The sequence below is a fragment of the Ahaetulla prasina genome, chromosome 2 (assembly GCF_028640845.1).
Source record: "Ahaetulla prasina isolate Xishuangbanna chromosome 2, ASM2864084v1, whole genome shotgun sequence".
Taxonomy (NCBI): domain Eukaryota; kingdom Metazoa; phylum Chordata; class Lepidosauria; order Squamata; family Colubridae; genus Ahaetulla; species Ahaetulla prasina.
The window spans coordinates 178,441,103-178,461,853 of NC_080540.1; the positions used below are offsets into that span (position 1 = coordinate 178,441,103).

The window sequence follows — 20,751 nt, forward strand, 5'->3', positions numbered from 1 at the left end:
ACGAGATTTTTAATTTTAGGATACATAAAGCGATGTATTAAGACATACGTGGTGGCTCTGTGATGGACGCACATTTAGCAATTAATCAAAATGTATCATTGGACTCAATGTAGGAAAAAAAATTAGCAATTCAGATGAAGTCAGCTGGCTATAGTTTTTATTGGCCAGATCAGGAAATTCACCTTTCCTCCCAAACGAGTACTGCAACTCTTTCCCTTTTTCCCTCCCTCCGCAGAATTCAGCAATAAATGCAAGTAAGTATTGGGACATACTGTGCAAGAAACTGGAAACTGAAGGACCAATTTACCAGAGGCAGGTGATCAACGGATAAGACAATGAATTCACCATTTTACAATGTGATGATTAATGGGGAGGGGGTAAAAACATACAGTTCACTTCTAATTTTAGGTACTGATGAACCTCCCCCTCCCCCTTTCAGTGAACTTTTGCATCAACAAGAAGACACACAACATAGCCTGTTAAAATTCCACTGTATAGAAACTCAAATGTTTCAGTTCCCTCCCCACTTTTTCAGATTGTAAACATTGATTAGATTCTGCACTGATTATTCTTTAACTTGATTGCCTATCCCAACATCTTCTGCTATCAACTTTGTAGTGGAGAACATCAGTACAGTACGTGGTTTGACCTTATCTAATGCAGCTGATTATATACTGTATTTTACCAGTAAGGTGAAGGCCATTGTATGGGAGGACAGATGAAAGAAATACATTAAAGGGTGTATAAAGAGCAGTGTATACAATTATTACTTCTACTATGTATAAAAATTTATTGCCTCCCCTCTTCTCCCATTTCCTTTGATGGTGCACATCTCAGCCAGTAACTCCCCAGAGCTATGATGTAATAGCCGGGACTCAGTTCTACCAACAGTTACAGAATGAGAGAGAAGAAATGACTTCTGACCGTGTTGGTCTATTGGTTTTGACAGGTTGTTGTATAGTCTTAGTACTGCATATTTCTCTCCCAAGGGACCGGCTTTAAAACTTCAGATTAAAGTGTTGTTAGGTTAAGTCAATCACAGGGCTTATCCACATTGCACTCTTAAGCTGCTTCTGTCCTGCTCTTGTCAGATTGATTCTAAAATGGCTTAAGACAATCTTTTCTAGACTTTAGCAATAGCTTGCAAGGGACTCAGTCTGGACAATAGACAGTCACATCCTCCCACTGGACAATATCCTAACTGATGTGCTCTCTGTGCAATTATGAGTCTTCCTGGAGATGTATACTTTTATGTTTGTATATAGATGCATACAGAAGTGTTTGTATGTGTGCGTACACACTGTGTACATATGGCTAATAATGCAAAATTAAATTGAATTTATATATATTGTACAGAAGTGAAGCATCAAAATTTATATAACACAAAAATACAATGATCAGCTTTAAAATATTTTTCCCCGTACAGCCTTGTTGGCCTCTCATGACTTCTTGAGCTACTCTATTTAAAAAACTCAGGGAAAAAACAAAGGACAAGAAAAATAATTATAACACACAGACATTTCTGCTGGGTTTTCACCTAGGAAACTTAGAAGGCAACTCTTTTAGTGTGGTGCTATTAAAGCATGGTTGGCAAAGGTACCTCTAGAAAATATTAGAGGCCATGTTAACCATAGATTCAACTGATTGCACTCATTTTATTTAACTCATTGGTTGAGTACAGAGCAACACTGTTCTTCTGGCCCTCCAAAATTGGTTGTTGGCCAATTCAAGCTATGGGGCAAATGGGGTGTGTGGATAAGCCTACGTCTTTGAAATAAATATGTAAGCATTAACCCATAAATAATGTATTATCACCTTTTTATATTTCAGCCACAGGATTCCTTGCAACATCAACTCCCTAAAGAGAGAGAAGGAAGAGAAACCAACTCTTGCCCAAATGTCTGTGGTGATTCTCAATCATCCAGGTCATAGTTGTCTCAAAGCTGCTTTTTCAAAAGGACAACTGGGCTGTTTTTCCTTGCCTTTTGAAAAAAAAGCACCATTCAGACAACTCTTGCCCAATTCATAGAAATATCCTTGCTTTGTGAACTGGAAAATATTATTGCTGGCCACAGAAGAGTAGCTTTCTCCAAATTTGAGTTAATATGACACAACATTGATGTCCCAAGGTTCTCTAAGAAGAACAGAAGAGCCATAGGTGTTCCATATTTGGATAGCCATCCAAAGTGCTTCCAGCTTTGCTTTGTTTATAGATCCAACTGACTCCAATTTTGCCATTTCTTACAGCTGCCAAGAGCTTTCTTGGCTTATCTTCATCTGCCCAAAGAGGAAATATTACTCTGTCCTAGCAGAAACTTTGCCTGCACAAATACACACCCACGCATGCACACACATACTTCCACAAACACTCAGTTTCATAATTTTGGGAACCTCCTCATTTAGTTTCTGAGAATCTCCAGGGGCAACTAGTTTAGTTTGCATGCTTCAGCTCAGTGCATGGAGCAGGCTTGCAACCCCAGAAGGGAGAAACATCTTCAGATCAACAGATTATACACAGTATAATTTGAGTATTTATGTCTGGTAGAATTTTTAAAGAAGTTGACAGTGTTTTTAATTGCTTATTTTAACCAAACTGAGTTTATGTGGGTAAGAATAGGCTTTGCATTTGGATTTTATGCATTGATAAAATAAAATACTTAGGTCTAGTTTAAAGGAGAAAGAGCAAGTGAGTTACAAGTTCTTCCATGTAGGCAGTACCTTGCACTTTCTACTCTTTGAAGAAACACTATGCTACCATGCAAATATTCTTGCTGCTGCACAAGAGAGAGAGAGAGAGAGAGCGCTAGAGAGAGAGAGAGAGAGTGCTATAACAAGAGAGCAATAATATTGAGCTGTGTCTTGTAGAACCCGAGTTCTGTGACTTTGTGGAAATAAGAAAAATGAGCAAGAATATAGCAATAGGCAAAAATCCAGCTTATCAAGAAACTCAGTTTTTATAGAATAGCAACTACAGGAGAAACAAGTTTGTATCTCCTATGACTGGAGATGTATTCCAATTGAGTGGGCAATGCCTACTGAAATCCCCAAAGCCAGAGGGATAGCTGCAAAGGGCCAGAGTGGTAAAACAGGAATCATGCAAATGTTCTCAGGCTGCATCATATAGGAAGGTCACAGAATCCAGATTTTCAGGATTTAAAAAAGAAAACCCACAACTGAACCCAAACAGGTTTTTAATTATATATATGAAACACTTAGAATACAGAAAATAGCTTTTCACAAACATCTGATATTCAGAGGTTATTATCCTGGCATAAAGGGCCAACGAGAATCACATGCAACCTCTCAGAACCTAAGTAAATTTCCTCAAGCAGCTCACAGGAGTCACTGTCCTAGCTACCCTGAGATACATAGCAAGGCGGTCTTGTAGCCTCTAGAATCATCTCTGTAGAACAGATTCAAATCTGATTTAAAAGCTGCATTTAGAACTGGAAACTTTCCTAGTCTTGGGCAGCCCCAGTCTGTCCTGTGCTAAATAAACACATGAAATGCTTGAATTTAGGAGTTCAGTATTTTGTACTTAATTAGCAATGCCTGCTCTGTATTACTTTACCGTGATGCAGAGCAGGCGTCAATGAAAAGCAAGATCTGAGCTGCAGAAGCTGGTGAGGCTTGGATACTGGCTGCCCATCCCACAAAATTGGCAGAAGGCCATGAGTCCCAATGGCATTCCCAAGAAGGTCAAGGGAGGCTGAAGAGAACTCCCAGTGTGCCTTCTTGCTTCTTGCAACTTCAGACAACCAGTCAACATCTCGTCTTCAAATCAGAATCTAATCCAAAAGAAGGCAATCCTGAATTTAAGTCTCCAGCCCCCAAAACCAGGAAGAGAAGGCAGGGAAAAACATCACCAGCCTTTATTACTGTAGCCAGTACGTCTAAAGACAATCTTCTCCTTTTAGACAGATAAATTATCAAAGAAACAAAATATCATTTTCAGGTAAGTGAAGCATGAAACATTTCATAGCAAAGTTGCTCTTGGCTTCTAGCATGCTATGGCATTTACACCTTCATTTCAATAGGGGCTACCATGGGTAATGTCCATGGGCTTCACTCATGTAAGTTCTGGCCTTGAATTCACTCTTCTAAGGCAAGAAAGATGGACAAGGACTCTTTGACCTTGCTCTTTCCTAGAGAGGACATATGAGGAATAGCTCAGCCAGCCCCATCATTAGGAGGTTACTTATGCAAGTGTCATAAAAAGGCCACTGATTGCCTGTTGTTCACCATTTAATTTTGGTTAACGACCAAAATGACCACTTACATTTTGATATGCTGGTCTATGACCATAATAAAGATTTGATTTGATGTTCAGCGAAGGAGAGGACTTTAAATGTTAGGCTTCAAATTAACTCAAGTTTTAAGCAACCTAACTATGGGAGTAGGCCATTGCCTGTTCCATCCCAGTCTGCCCATCCTGAGGTTAGCCAGCCACTTAACAGAGGCCAAAGGCTCCTCGTTATCTGCCAGCTGCCAGCAATCATTTTGGCATTTTTCTTTTCACGTGCACCTCAGTTTCTTGCCCCACGTTGCCCATACATTTGCCTTGCGGAAGTCAGCCAGCCGCCACTTTAACTAAAAAACAAAGATGTCTTACTGGAAAAAGGCGGCTTTATGAAAACATGTTGCTCCATGGGGGGAGAGGACTGTTGAGTCCCTCAGGGCTGAATGGCGCTCTGCTCATAAAGAATGCTCTCCTTTCAAACAGGCGCATGCCGTGCTCCAATAAAGCCATGAAGGATATTAGCTCTTCCAGAGTTCTTTGGGCAGAATTGTCTTGTGAATGAGAGGTTTTGTTTGAAAAGAGTGCAAGACTGGTCTACAAAGCACTCCATTGTTTAGAACTGGAGCCTTATGAATTCAGCATGCCTACTGATTCTTCCTTTTACTCAGGAAACAAGAAAGGAAAATAAGTAAATGAGCCAAGCATCACAAGGGCAAACCCAGGGCTCATGACTTTAAGTTCGCTTCAAAGGAGCCATATAAGCAAAAAAAGGGGGCCAGGAAAAAATTGATTAAGTGTGGTGAATACTTCCCTTCACTGTCACTTTTCCAGGTCATATGCTTCCAACCATTTTAGCTCATTTTTCCACAAGCTGGATGCCAAAATTACCAATAAGTGTTAACTGGGTGAAAAATAACACAGGGAAGGGTTTTGAATGAGTAAGTATACAAATGTCAATGACCCCTCCCCTCCTGAGTGAAAGTGTTCAAGTGCTTGCAGCTTTTTCCAATTTACTCATGTTTTCAGGAGTTATCATAATGCTGTGGAACCATCAATATTATTGCTGTTTTGCAGGCTAGAGGCTACAGAGTGGGTGTTGGGGTGTAGACTGAAGCTGACACAGTGTGTTTTTCTAAAGTAACTGAATGAGTCTATGACTGGCAGGTTTTTAAAGGAAGGATTTGTCAATTCACGCAATGCACCTTATCATTTCTTTATAACCATCAATGTGAGTCACAAAAGGCCTGAGTAAGAACTTGATCACTGAACGATGGAAAATGAATACATTCTTCTTGTTCCTGCAATAATACTTACTGTATTTTCTATAAAGTCTAGCCAAAAGTAATAGGTTCTCAAGTTTCACTCAAGCATAAATAAGCCATCCCATCCAAAGATGCTAAAGAGTTAACAGTCCCAGACCATCATAGAGAGAAGAAAACAACTGAGTATCAAGAGCTACAGTAGTGGAGTGGATTAGCCACTAAATTGCAACTTAAGGCCTTTTAAGTTTTGAATCACCATTTCTTAGCGATATTATCCTATTAATCTCTCGCTCAGTGCTTTTATCTAGTTTAGCTTTGCTTGAGAGATGAGACTTTCTGACTTTTCCATAGAAAGCTGTTCCTCTATAGAGTTGCTTCAGAGATGAGAATACAAAGAAGATATTATTTAAACCCTCCCAAGACTCAAGCCTATTCTATCTGGGAACTGATTATATACACAGAGAAAGAAGCCCCGTTATTTCCTTGTCTTCACTCCAAACACTTTTTCCATTCCAGATTAGACCATGCCCAACTATACATGTAGACATCTGCACATACATATACCGTGCTTCCTGCGGGGCATTGGGGTTGATACAAATTAGATCACCACCTCCTCTCTAAATCAGATTAAAAACAGGAACAGAAACCCAACTGGGAGTGATACAGAAAGAAAAGATGTGTGGATAGAAGTGGGAAGAAAAGATGAAGACGCTTAATAGTAGCATCTGATAAAATAACACACCTTTTTGGATTGTATTTAGCTTGAGGTGTACTGTATAGTATGTCAGTTTGAGGTGTTCTTGGGCTTTGCATGAAATGTCAAAGGCTTCACTAAAGTGTACTCAGGGACAGAGAATCCAAAGTTAGTTGATTTGGGACGAGGAGGGGGATAAAAGGAAAAAATTAATGTTTTAAGCCTCTGAAACACTTATTTGGCATCTTAATTTCCATCAAGTCACCACACTCTAAATGGACCAAAATTTGGAGCAGAGATCATTTTAGGGAACCTGTTCTTGGGGTTGCAAGAGGTAGAGCTGAGTTATTTGAGGTCCATAAGATGCATTTTGCAGCCTGAATAGCCAATAGGATCAGCCATTCTCTCCTTACTTTTTCAGTAATATAGCTGTACAAAAACAGCAATGTCTTCTACTAAAAATAGACCATTATGGCTTTCTAGATATCTTTTACAACATACTGTAATGGCAATTTTATATGCATACGTCATTTGGGTACATGTGATGATGAATTAACATTTTTAAAATCAAGTGTAAAAAAAGTGAGTAACAAAATGAGGAGGAGAAGGAGGAGGGAGGAAACTGAATGTTAAAATGCATTCCTGAAACAGGGAGCATCAGAATAAATGCAATATAAAACAGGGAGCATCGGAAAATAATACTATGTTAGGAAGAACAGAAGACACTAGGGCTCTAAGAAACAAATAAAAAACAAAGAGCTGCAAGAAAGCTCTTTTATCACCAGCTTTTGGCAATTTAAAAACCCTGAAATTGGTGTGGGAGAGGCATTACCTTTTGAGGGGTATACAGATGCATATTCTTTCACCACTGGCCACCACTTCACCACCATTTCACAGGTTTCCAAGCTCTGACAACTTGCCAAAGTGTCATCGTACACTGAGGGAGAATGCCTGCCCAAAGGAGTATAAATGATCTTCAGCTCACTAAAAAGTTATTCCCAGCTTGACTGAAGCAGCAAAAATGCTTCAGGAAAATAAGTATGTTTTGTTCACTCCTTCATACTAGCAAAATAGGTAAGTGGGTGTGGGCGGCTATTTTCCATGCTTCTTCCTTTGAAGTTTTGGCAGGGGATCATCTCCTGTTTCCATAGCACATAAGAGAAAGAGCCTAACATAAGCACCTTGTCTCCAGGAATGAATGCCACATGGCAACGGCTTTATTGAAACCACATTTTCCAAATATTTCCAATGCCCTTATCTAAGCCCTTGGAACTGCAGACTGACGCTCTCTAGAAGCTATTACTTACATACTTTTGTGCAGGAGGCAGCTCCATTCTCCACATCCATGTTTGTCGTCTCCTAGAAGCGGTGCATTGTGGACTCAGGTACACATCAGGATTGAAGTCCAAAAGAATAAGCCCGTTTTGCCTATGGAGACACCCACAAATAGGGAATACCTTGATTCAATGGTGGGAATATTCTTTTTATATGCTGTAGTAGCTGAATAGAGCCACACATATTTTGGTGGCATTTCACTAAGAGTGCACAAAGCAGACCAGATCTATAATTCATTTAAAACTTTAGTAGAAGTTAAACAAAAGCCCAGATTCCCTTTTTGTCAGAGTTTACATCAGGTACCACAGTAAGTCCTGACACTCAGCCTTGTATTCAGGATCCTGCTTACAGCCAAAGCTTCACAGACATTAAAACTTCCACAATAATTAAAAAATAATAAAAACACAGTGCATAATATATCCAAGATAATCATTATAAAACCTAATCATAAAATAATAGGTAGCCAAAGGCCCTCAAAGAAATCTGTCTTTAAAAGCTTCCAGAAGGGCATTGAAGAGGTGGCCAGTCTTATAATTTTTAGAGGGAGGCTGTTCTATAGCATAGGCACCATGATGGAGAGCCTCTGCTTTCTGATCTTAGCTCCTTCCACTTCACAAAAACAGGGTACTACAAGCAGCCTTTTCCAGGATGACCTTCTCAAATGCATCTGACTGGGGTAGTTGTTCCTGTAAGCTTTCTGGTTCATTGATCTAACACTGTAATCCAATGTGCACCTCATATACCAAGATGGAGGTATGGAGAAGCATTCCAGGCCTAGAAGCTGCCAACAAAATGCCACAGGATTGGCACCTATCTCTTTAGACAGTCTAAGGGAAGAAATCTGGTACAAAACCAGACCAGACTTGTCTCCATCAAGGGGGTGATGTTGATGATAGTTAACAGGCCTCTGCATGGTCGAATTGATCCTTCATAAATAACTTGGAGAAAATGAGGTCTCTGGAGTGGGAGAAGGCCTGAAAGTATTTCCAGCAGGAGTAGGCGGTAATTATAGATGGTCTAAACAAATGACATCTAAGTAGATGTATGAACTGAGTTGTTATAAGCAAACTGAACAAGAGTTACAAGATTGAGCCAATTATCTTTCTGTACATAGCAAAGAAGGTGCTGTTTAAAGATGCATTCACACTCTCTGTTTTTGAGTGTGATTGAGGGAGAGATCAGGTAGAATCTCAATACAACAAAGGAAGTTTGACAAAATCTGTTGCTCATAGATAGGTCACCCTATCTACAGCAGCATTGTGGTCTGAGAAGAAGCAGAGGAGCTAGAGCAGTAAAGGCATAACAAGTGCTCAAGAAGAAATATACTAAATGAAAGTGAAACACTTTCTTAGTAAATTGAATCAAGATTAAGAATATACAAAAATAGAAAAAGCTTAAAATATACTTTATGTCCCTGATACTACAGGGTTCTAACAAAACAAAATAGATTCAACACTTGCTGGACCCAATCCAATTTATTTCAAGAAAATTCAATGGTCTAAATAGTCCAAACCATGCCTTAGATGAAAGGCACATTTTTTGAGTTGAAATTGGACAGCGAGTCATAACTGCAATGCTCCAAATATTCTCAGTTGGGAGGACAAAACCTTCGGTATAAATGAGCAAGTTGTCCAAATGCACAATACAACAATTGTCCAAATTCATAAAAATGTAATTCAAAAATCTTAAGAAGGCTAACAGGCTGCATGCCAATCTAAACAGAATTACTGTACGATATATTTGCATTCCCATAATAAGAATCAAATGCAGTTAAGTCTTGTTGCTTGTCTTTAATGTAGATTAAATTGTAAGCTCTCTAACACCCAAACTATTAAAAACGTGTGCCTTCCGCAGCCATTCCAGTAGTTCAGAAATGTTGGGAAGGTGGTGACAGTTATAGAGTTCAGAAGCCAATAATTATGGTTTCTCTATATGTGGCCCATAGACAGGGAAGCTCTAGTGGGGGGGAAAGGGGGTAAATAAAGCCTTTTTAAAGTTCTCATTTGGTAGGCCAACACTGCATTGAGCATTGGGTAATGACATTTTGTGGGAATTTGACCTCCAGAAGGAGTTTGATAGTACAGGCAGAGAACTGTGGAAGTGGGCAAGTCTACTGAATTTGTTTCCAAATTGATCAGTATCATCTACCTATTTGACACACAAGGCAAGAAAAAGTTCCTTCTGTGGAATAGTGAGCGATGATCCCAAAGCTTTTTGTATCTGAACGCTATTTGATTTCTGGGTACCCAGACTTCTAAATGATAGATTCATTTCCTAACAGGACAGGTCTGGAGTATCTGGTTACCGAATTCTTCCTTTCTCCATGATACTTACCTAACAACTTCAGAAGAAAAGGCGATTTCTTAGCATGGCACTTACATGTAAGTGGCCAGATTTTCCTCATATAAATACAGATTTTAAGTCCAGGTACTCCTCAACTTATGATAATTGGAGCTGGAACTTCCATTGCTAAGTGATGCCATTGTTAAGTGACTCATTCCTGATTTTACAACCTTTTTTTGCCATGGTTGATAAATGAATCACTGTTTGTTGTTAAGCAAATCTGGCTTCCCACATTGGCTTTGTTTGTTGGAAGCCCCCTGGGAAGATCACAAATGGCCATCATGTGACCCAAGGATGCTGCAACCATTCTAAATATGTGCAGATTGCCAAGTGCCCAAATTTCAATTATGTAACCGCCAAGATGCTGTGACAGTCATATGTGTGAAGACTACTCATAAATCACTTTTTTCCCACTCCTGTGGTAACTGCAAATAGTAGCGGTCTCTACTTTCTGAAGTAGAGACCGCTACTATTTCACAGCTCTAATGTCTCCAATATGTGGTTGATGGGATGGAATAAAATAGAAAGTGGTACAGTACTTTCCTTTCCTATCCATATTCTTTCACAAAGTCTTTCACTGATATACAGTATAACCTCTGGTCACGACCATAATTCGTTCCATAACTCTGGTGGCAAGCTGATTTGGTCGTGACCCAAACCTAACCAAAATTAATGCAGTGGCCACACGAAGTCTGTTGTTTGGCGCTTACAAAAAAAAAAAAAAAGGTGCAGAAGGGGATATCGGCCGTGGATGTGTTTAATCACCACCCGAGTATGTGTTTGTGACCAGATTCACACATTTTGTGAATTTTTTGGTTGTAACCCAATTTGGTCATGCTCAGAAGCGTTCGTGACCAGCGGTTCTAATGTATAAGTAGACACAGATTAATGCAAAGGCTTCAAAGTTATCGAAAAATGAGTTTGCCTCATATTTTATTTTACAGGTAGTCCTTGGCTTACAGCAATTCGTTTAGTGACTGAAGTTACAATGGCACTGAAAAAGTGGCTTGTGACCATTTTCACATTTACCATTGTTGCAGCATCCCCATGGTCATGCGATCTAAATCCCTGGGATTCCCCTAAGACCCTCTGAGTGGTCTGCAAAACCAGAATTATTTGCCAGATATTGAACAGATTTGCAAACATTTAAAAGAATGTCACTCTTCATTGCTTTTTCTAAATGTAGTCATTAAAATGTTGTTATTAAAATGTTGTCATGAAAAACATTGTATTTATATTAATATCTAATGGGTTTAAAGTCATTGTTACATGGTTCAATACATGTTCTACAAATGCATCAACTTTAATTTTTAATACAGTAAATATTAATAAATACTGTATGATCCACACAAATAAACACTCTTTTGGAGTCCTCCAAAATTATTAAATTTGGGAAGGAGTCCTGAAAGCAAAATGTTTAAGAAACCCTGCTATAGATGAACTAGTCACCAAATCCATAGTTCATTCTCATAACTGCTATGCTTCTTTGGCTCTTAAAGCTGCCAAAATCTGAAGGATTGCAAAAGGAAAAAACTCTCATATAGAGTTAAGAATAATAGTGTATCTAGCCCAATCTATTGGAAAATGAAAAATAAAATAAAAATAGAACACAACAGTAGAAATTAGAATGCTCTATAATCATTTGTCTGAAGTGGTATAGGATTTCCTGCCTGAGCAGGGGGTTGGACTAGAAAACTTCCAAGGTCCCTTCCAACTCTGTTATTCTGTTAGTTAAAGGCAGCTTTGAATAAATAAAGCCATTTTGAATTCAGTTAACCAACAGCAGTATAACTGAAGTAGAATTTGCTTTTGCAAATATCAGTCTATTAAGGGAGTATCAGTTTAAAATCTACAGCATCAAGAACAGCAGATTCTGAAACTAAAGTATCAAAATTTAAAAAAAGACTAAGAAAAAGCTTCCAAGAAAGTTTGTGTTTGAAGCAAAGGCTGCCAAGAACTGCTGTTTTTGAAAAGGCATGAATATGAGAAGGCTTGCACCACAAATGAAAGACTGAGGAAGCAAAAGAAGCAACTAATACATTGAGTAAATTTATATACTCAGAAAAAGGATTAAATATGAAAAGCAAACTGTTTTACTGGGAGTCAAAGTGAAGGACAAAACACACACCTGTGAATTTGAAGGTTATACAGATTGATTATTACAATTTATTTATTTATTATTATTTTTATTTATTTGTCACAACAGTATATATAAGCATAAGCATGAAAAAACTATACGATGAATAAGCATAAATATAATCATAAGTATGTGATAACTATATGAAATTGGATACAATCAAAGGGAAAATTAGGACAGGAACGGTAGGCACGTTGGTGCTCTTATGCACGCCCCTTACAGACCTCTTAGGAATGAGGTCAATAGTAGATAGTTTTTGATTAAAGCTTTGGGGATTTTGGGAAGAGACAACAGAGTCTGCTAGTGCATTCCAGGCATTAACAATTCTGTTACTGAAGTCATATTTTCAGCAATCAAGATTGGAGCGGTTCACATTAAGCTTAAATCTATTGTGTGCTCGTGTATTGTTGTGACTGAAGCTGAAGTAGTCTTCAACAGGAAGGACGTTGAAACAGATGATTCTATGAGTTAAACTCAGGTCATGTCGAAGGCGGCGGAGTTCTAAATTTTCTAAACCCAGGATTTCAAGTCTGGTGGCATAAGGTATTTTGTTGTAATCAGAGGAGTGGAGAACTCTTCTTGTAAAATATTTCTGGACACGCTCAATTGTATTAATGTCTGAAATGAGGTATGGGTTCCAGACAGGCGAATTATATTCTAGAGTTGGTCTAGCAAATGTTTTATATGCTCTGATTAGTAGTGTAGTGTTTCTGGAGAAGAAGCTACATAAAATTAGGACAGGAACGGTAGGCACGTTGGTGCTCTTATGCACGCCCTTACAGACCTCTTAGGAATGAGGTCAATAGTAGATAGTTTTGATTAAAGCTTTGGGGATTTTGGGAAGAGACCACAGAGTCTGGTAGTGCATTCCAGGCATTAACAACTCTGTTACTGAAGTCATATTTTCTGCAATCAAGATTGGAGCGGTTCACATTAAGCTTAAATCTATTGTGTGCTCGTGTATTGTTGTGACTGAAGCTGAAGTAGTCTTCAACAGGAAGGACGTTGAAACAGATGATTCTATGAGTTAAACTCAGGTCATGTCGAAGGCGGCGGAGTTCTAAATTTTCTAAACCCAGGATTTCAAGTCTGGTGGCATAAGGTATTTTGTTGTAATCAGAGGAGTGGAGAACTCTTCTTGTAAAATATTTCTGGACACGCTCAATTGTATTAATGTCTGAAATGAGGTATGGGTTCCAGACAGGCGAATTATATTCTAGAGTTGGTCTAGCAAATGTTTTATATGCTCTGATTAGTAGTGTAGTGTTTCTGGAGAAGAAGCTACGCAAAATTAGGTTTACAACTCTTAAAGCCTTTTTTGCCATGTAGTTGCAGTGGGCTTTGGCACGTAGATAATTTGATATGAAAACTCCAAGGTCTTTAATGGGGTGGGGGTGATCTACAAAGTAATGTCCATTGAGCTTGTATTTAGTGTTCAGATTCTTTTTTCCAATGTATAAGACAGAGCATTTGCTGGTTGAGATTTGGAGTTGCCAGGTTTTTGACCATTCCGACACAAAGTCAAGGTCTTTTTGAAGGGTAGCTGTATTGTTGGTAGTGTTGAATAGTTTAACATCGTCAGCTAAGAGAACACAATTACTTATAATATGGTCACAGAGATCATTAATGTATAATATGAAGAGTATTGGTCCAAGAATGCTGCCTTGGGGACGCCGCTATTGACAGGATTTGATAGGGAACTGCCTATTTTGACTATTTGTTGTCTGTTTGACAGGAACGCTGTTATCCAATTGTGGAGGGGTCTGGAGATGCCGTAGGATTTTAGTTTTAGGAGAAGTTTGTCATTTACCACAGAGTCAAAAACTTTACAGAAGTCTATGTAAATAGCATCTATTGCTTTGCCCTGATCAAGATTTGTAGTCCATATGTTTCTGCAGTGCAGAAGTTGTAAATTACAGGATAATTTTTTTCTGAAACCAAATTGTTTATTAGAGAGTAGGTTGGTTGTTTCTAGGTGGAGGGTAATGGATTAGTTGATGATTGATTCCATTACTTTGCAGGTGATGCAGCACAAAGAGATTGGTCTGTAATTTTCAACTAGGCTGGGGTCTCCTTTTTTGAAGACAGGGATGACCGTGGCTGGTGACCAAAGTTTGGGAAGGGAGCTGGTCGTGAAAGCTTTTTCAAAGATTATGCTTAGGGGTTCCGCTATATTAGTGGAAAGCTTTTTTAAGAAGTATGCACATAGGCCATCAGGTCCAATAGATAGAGATGGTTTCAGTTTGCGAAGGGCCTTTTCAACATTATCTTCTGTGAAATCTATTCGTGTTAGGTCATTGTACTCATTGTTGGTATGACTGGGGAATATTGGGTGTGAGCCATTGCTGTTAACAAAGACTGAGCCGTATTATACTGTATTATACAATACAGTATAAGATCAAATATGACAGAATCTAAGCAAGGTTACAAAGAGAACCCCAGTTCATTTATTTTGCTCCGTACATCATTAGATTTGTATGAGGAAAGTAGAGATCAACATATAGAATCCATAAATTCAGATCCTTCATGGCAACTTTCCATAAATGTGGGAAATAACTTCTACAATATACCATACAGCTGTGATGGGGAACCTGTGGCATGTGGAGCCATATCTGTGGGTATGCAAGCGTTATCCCAGCTCAGCTCCAGCGTTCATGTGTCTTCCGGCCAGCTAATTTTTGGGCCCTCTGGGCCCACCGGAAGTCAGGAAGTGGGCTGTTTCCCGCTTCCAGGGGGTGAAGGAATGTTAAGGGATACAGTGGCTCAGTGGCTAAGATGGTGAGCTTGTCAATCGAAAGGTCGGCAGTTCAGCAGTTTGAATCCCTAGTGTCGTGTAATGAGGCTAACCTCCCATTATTTGTCCTAGCTTCTGCCAAACTAGCAGTTCAAAAGCACATAAAAAATGCAAGTAGAAAAATAGGGACCACCTTTGGTGGGAAAGTAACAGCGTTCCATGTGCCTTTGGCGTTTAGTCATGCTGGCCACATGAACATGGAGACATCTTCTGACAGTGCTGGCTCTTCGGCTTTGAAAAGGAGATGAGCACCTCCCCCTACAGTCGGGATTGAATAGCACACATGTATGAGGGGAACCTTTACCTTTTAAAGGAATGTTCTACACAGAACCTTCCTTTCCTTTCCTTTCCTTTCCTTTCCTTTCCTTTCCTTTCCTTTCCCTTCCCTTCCTTCTGCCATCTGACTACAAAATAACTCTAGGTGCCTCATATCCAACAGAAATAATAAAGACATAATAACAAAATGAAAAACCCACATGTCCAGCCAAACCCAGTCCTTCTTAGGATAACATAACCTACAGGGCTCAAGGTCTGAGAGAACAGGCAAGTCCTCTAGCACATTATCCAAATGTAGGGAACAGATCTTTGCGGGATCTCATTCAAAAGGATCTATTCTATTTTATTTGACATGAGCAATTAAATAGTGTAAAACTTCTTGCAAAGGCATTAACAGAATCACTCTGTGAGGGAGATGGGCAGTTTCTAAATTTGGTATATAAATAAATAACTAAAACAAATTAAGACAGTATACTTGAGAAAAAAGACAGCCCTCTTGGAAACAATAACTTAGCAGTAAAACTTCTATAAAAATAATGGGTTGAAAGAGGAAATAGAATGCATGTTGTGACTTATGTACAGAAGTAAAACTGAAAGTCTCATCTATATTTAGCAACAAGAATAAAACAATGACCTAGACTTAGAGACTTGGGCCCATCTCTGTTGAGCCTAACCATAGTGTGTGGACATTATCTTTTCTTCTGCTGTGTCACCATTAAGTTGCCTTCATCTCATCCTTGGCCATTGAGCAGACCAGCCTTAAAGTGTGCTAAGGTGTTCTGAAGTTAAAGTAGCATTTATGCTCTTATTAGGCTTTGTTTTCACAACCTTACACTATGGTAACCATGTTTTCTTGTTTTTTCTTTCAACTGGTTATATGAATAATTTTCCTTTACAGAGCCCAAACCAAGAAAACCTTCACAAAACTGCATATTCTAATAAAACCATCTACAATTAAACAGCATAAAAAAGATCAGTCAAATTCTTAGTTTTCAGATGAATGTGAATGGTACCATTTAGTGGTACCATTTGTAGGGTAAAAGTTAAATGACTAAAATAAAGGACAAATACAGTCGTTTCTTTTAAATAAAACTAAAGGAAGCTATCTGAACTAAAGACTGTTCTTTAGTCCCCTGGGAGATAGGGCGGTATATAAATGTGATAAAATAAATAAATAAATAAATAAATAAATAATGGAAAAATGATCAGTATACCTTACAGGGGAGTTAGGCATCTTTAGAAATTTTAATTAGAGTAGGGATCCACGATTTACTGGCATTTTTATGCCATTATAGTTTTCTTCAGTATTGAGGATGGAATAGAATAAAATAGAATTTTTTATTGGCCAAGTGTGATTGGACACATACGGAATTTGTCTTGGTGCATACAGTATGCTCTCAGTGTACATAAAAGAAAAGATACCTTCATCAAGAATCATAAAGTACAACACTTAATGATAGTCATAGGGTACAAATAAGTGATCAGGAAATAATCAATATCAATATACTGTAAATCAGAAGGATACAAGCAACAAACTTACAGTCATACAGTCATAAGTGGAAGGAGATGAGTGATGGGAACAATGAGAAGATTAATAGTGGTGCAGATTTAGTAAATAGTTTGACAGTGTTGAGGGAATACTTTGTTTAGCAGAGTGATGATGGCATTGGGGAAAAAACTGTTCTTGTGTCTAGCTGTTCTTGTGTGCAGTGCTCTATAGTGTCGTTTTGAGGGTAGGAGTTGAAACAGTTTATGTTTAGGATGCGAGGGGTCTGTAAATATTTTCACAGCCCTCTTTTTGACTTGTGTAATATACAGGTCCTCAGTGGAAGGCAGGTTGGTAGCAATGGTTTTTTCTGCAGTTCTAATTATCCTCTGAAGTATTGAGGATGGGGAGACATTATTTCAATTTGGTAATGGCAAAAAGCCATGGCAGTCCAAAGTTGGCTCCCAACGGACAATATATGGCGCAAAGGAGCTGGGAACAAAGTTTACTGCTGGGGTAGATAGTTTGCTTCTCCACTGGTTACAGGAACAAAGAAACCTTACCTGGTTTGGTGTTTTTGAATCTACCTATCCCCAAGTATGTTTTACTTCACAAACCAGGTGACTAGAAAAAGCTTGTGGAGAGTTTACTTTTCTTGTGAACGACAGTGGAAAGAGATAAAGGGAGCTCTATTCCTGTGTGCCAGCCTGCACTGGAAGCTCCTAAGAAGGGCTGGACCTGGGTTTTCCAGAAGGTCTTCGGAGACTGAATAACTGAAGCAGTTCACAAAAGCCTTTCTGTACCTTGCCTTTATCCAAACTAGAATTTAGAATTAGAATACTTTATTTGGCAAGTGTGATTAGACACACAAGGAATTTGTCTCCTGTGCAGAAACTCTCAGTGTACATGTAAAGCAACAGAATCGTCGTTGTCATCATCATCATCATCATCATCATCATCATCATCATCATCATCATCATACCAATAAGAGGGGGTAGTAAAGGAGATAAGAAGGATAATACTACTACTACAGCTGTTCAACCTAAGTTCTATATACAGACATTAGGCAGTACTGTGAGAATTCACTGTTTCAGTGAATTAGGTATTTCATTTCAAACTAAGGTACTTCATTGCTATTACTCCTGTTTTATACACCGCTTACAGCCCTATGTAGCAAAGCAGTATAAAATTCTTAAAATTTGAAAAAACAAGCAGAACAAATCATGGGCAAGATCAGAATAGCCTTGATTTTCCTTGGATTCCAAACCTTTTGCTCATTCAAAAGTCCCAGAACTAGATCTTCTAATTTCACTATCTTTCAGCTGCTGTAGTTTAATTTTATTCCTGTTTTGGTATTAAAAGTTGGATGATACCTTTACTGCAAAAATCCATTGCACGGAAAGAACCAATATAGCCCATGAACACACACAGAAGGCAACACTTTTACTGAAGCCCTTTTTGTGGATCCTGCTCGTGCTGCTTCTGCTTACAATTACTGAAAAACTCCATCCCCATCACCCCCACCCATCGCCCAGAACTGAGAAGAAATGGAAAATCCCAGGTCCTTCAATCCATACACCCACCATAGCTGTATCTGTTTTATACCATTGCTCTGTACTTCTCTATATCAGTCATATCAATAAAGTTCTCATTCTCCAAAAGATTGCCCCAGAGGATGAAGAGCCAGTCCGGTGTAGTGGTTAAGATGCTAGACTAGAAACCAAGAGATCGTGAGTTCGTTTTCCCTTAGGCATGAAAGGCAGCTGGGTGATTTTGGGATAGTCACTCTTTATCAGTGCAAGCCACCTCACAAGGTTGTTGTGGGAAGCTGCAACATTTCGGTATGTATGCCAACTTGAGTTGATTAAAAAAAAAAGGTGGAATAAAAATCTAATAAATGAACATTACAGTTGTGGGCACAGAAAAATGGGTTTTGTTAGATGCCGAGCAGAACTCAAGCTGTTAAAAGAGCAGTGACTAAAAAAGAATGTTGAAGATTCACTCAAGAGAATGAAGGTCAGAGTTACAGGGTAAAAAGGACTCACATAAGATTTTCAACGCAATGACAAACTACTGGAAGGATTGCATTGAAAATGGTTGGCAATATGTCTGAATACTGTACACTATCACTTTTTCCATTACAAAACCTGCTGGAATGATTTTTCCTCCCCCCCCCCCCAATCCTCTGCACAACAAATGTCTGAGTATCCAAAGACAGATTGTAACACTAATCTTACCAGCATCTGAAATCATTTGGTATGAGAGCTGGGGCAATGGAAAACCTGGGCAAAATATATCTGATCATAAAGGTTCAATTATTTATTTATTAAATTTATATGACTTTTAGCCCCAGGAAATGCAATGGCCCATTGATATAAATAGGGAAAAGTGCTGTAACAGATCTAGATCCCCACTTAGCAGACCCAATTACCCAATCAAGGGACATGCCCAGAGCAAAATTCACCTAATTACATGCCAGGCTGATTTTCCTATCGCTCAACTTTCTAAATGCTAAGGATGTAGAAAAGGCTTGGAAGATAGCATATCAGATCACCCAAGACTAGTTTGGTTAGCCTGAATTTCTTCTTTGGAAGCAAGTCCCACCTACCCGTTGGGTGAAACTGTCCTCAAGAGGCTGGTGGAAATGTAAAGTTAGATTTCTGTAGAATCCCAAAGAATTGCCCTATTAGTATAATAGAAGATTAAAGTTGATGATAACTTTACATACTGTACAGTAAATAAAGACATTGTTTTGCTTTGTTTTAAATCGCAGATAATATTATTTATTCCTCTCTGCTGAATTCTTCTGAACCAGTGATGAATTGAAAATACAGATGTACCAGTAACAGCTGATTGGAATCCATAATTATATAAATAAGCAGGGTTATATGAATATAATAACATATGAATAATATGAATATTATATATAATATAATATAATGAATATTAGTCGCCACGATGTAAAAAAGATGTTGAGACTCTAGAAAGAGTGCAGAGAAGAGCAACAAAGATGATTAGGGGACTGGAGGCTAAAACATATGAAGAACGGTTGCAGGAACTGGGTATGTCTAGTTTAATAAAAAGAAGGACTAGGGGAGACATGATAGCTGTGTTCCAATATCTCAGGGGCTGCCACAAAGAAGAGGGAGTCGGGCTGTTCTCCAAAGCACCTGAGGGTAGAACAAGAAGCAATGGGTGGAAACTGATCAAAAAAAGAAGCAACTTAGAACTAAGGAGAAATTTCCTGACAGTTAGAACAATTAATAAGTGGAACGACTTGCCTTCAAAAGTTGTGAATGCTCCAACACTGGAAATTTTTAAGAAAATGTTGGATAACCATCTGACTGAGATGGTGTAGGGTTTCCTGCCTGGGCAGGGGGTTGGACTAGAAGGCCTCCAAGGTCCCTTCCAACTCTGTTGTTATGTTATGTTATGAATACTTAACTTACACTCAGTCCAGGTATGCATGACATTTGATTCAGTCTATTACCACCCCTGGGGCTTCCCCAGTAGAATCTACTTAAATCCATACCTGCCAAATTAATGTCCAGAGCAGTTATCTTTGCTATTAAGGCAGCCCTATTTGTGGAAGTTGACTAGCTATCTTTTTTAAAATTGACATTATAATAAAAATAAGAGTTTAAAAATATAGCAATATTTTAACCCTTCAACATAACTCTACATAACTTCAACATTAACTCTATCCAGCCACTTGGCCTTCCCCTCTTCTCAACCAAATCATTCTTCCTTGCTTAGTTTATTTTGCAATTCAGTCCTCATATTTTTTCTCCAGAGGATCAAGTCACTTCAAAATACTTAAAAAAAAATAATTCTGGTCATTCATTTTGTATTCAACCCACATTCATTCTTGAGCCCATTTCTTGCTTTATCATGAATGGTTCTTAAAAAGGTTATTCAACTTTTATGCCTCTGGTGAAAATTTCACTTCTGTGTAACCAAACTAGAAGAAGCACACTTTTATACATAGAGATATTGTTTTCTTCATTCCTCATTCATGCTGCCTTCTCCTCTTTTACCAGCATTTGAACATCTTAAACATTCATTTTTTCAAACAGTATACACAAGTTAATATAAAATCTCTATTTTTTGCCATTTATATTTAAATTATGCTTGTTCACTACATTTTCCCTGTCTAACACATCTGCTTTGGTTTTTGATACATT

At 38.5% G+C, this 20,751-nt stretch overlaps 1 protein-coding gene across 7 annotated transcripts in view; it reads right to left on the reverse strand.

Moving 5' to 3' along the window:
* The window catches only part of S1PR2 (sphingosine-1-phosphate receptor 2), a 67,054-nt gene that overhangs the window by 25,845 nt on the left and 20,458 nt on the right, over window positions 1–20,751 (reverse strand). For 2 of the 7 annotated variants that reach the window (XM_058173398.1, XM_058173400.1), the window contains exon 2: window positions 7,508–7,624. The exons of 3 other annotated variants lie outside the window; for them this stretch is intronic. The gene's annotated coding sequence lies outside the window, so the exon portion shown is untranslated. Of the gene's footprint in view, window positions 1–7,503; window positions 7,625–20,751 lie in introns of all 7 variants that reach the window. 2 more of the 7 variants (XM_058173396.1, XM_058173399.1) reach the window with 1 other exon arrangement.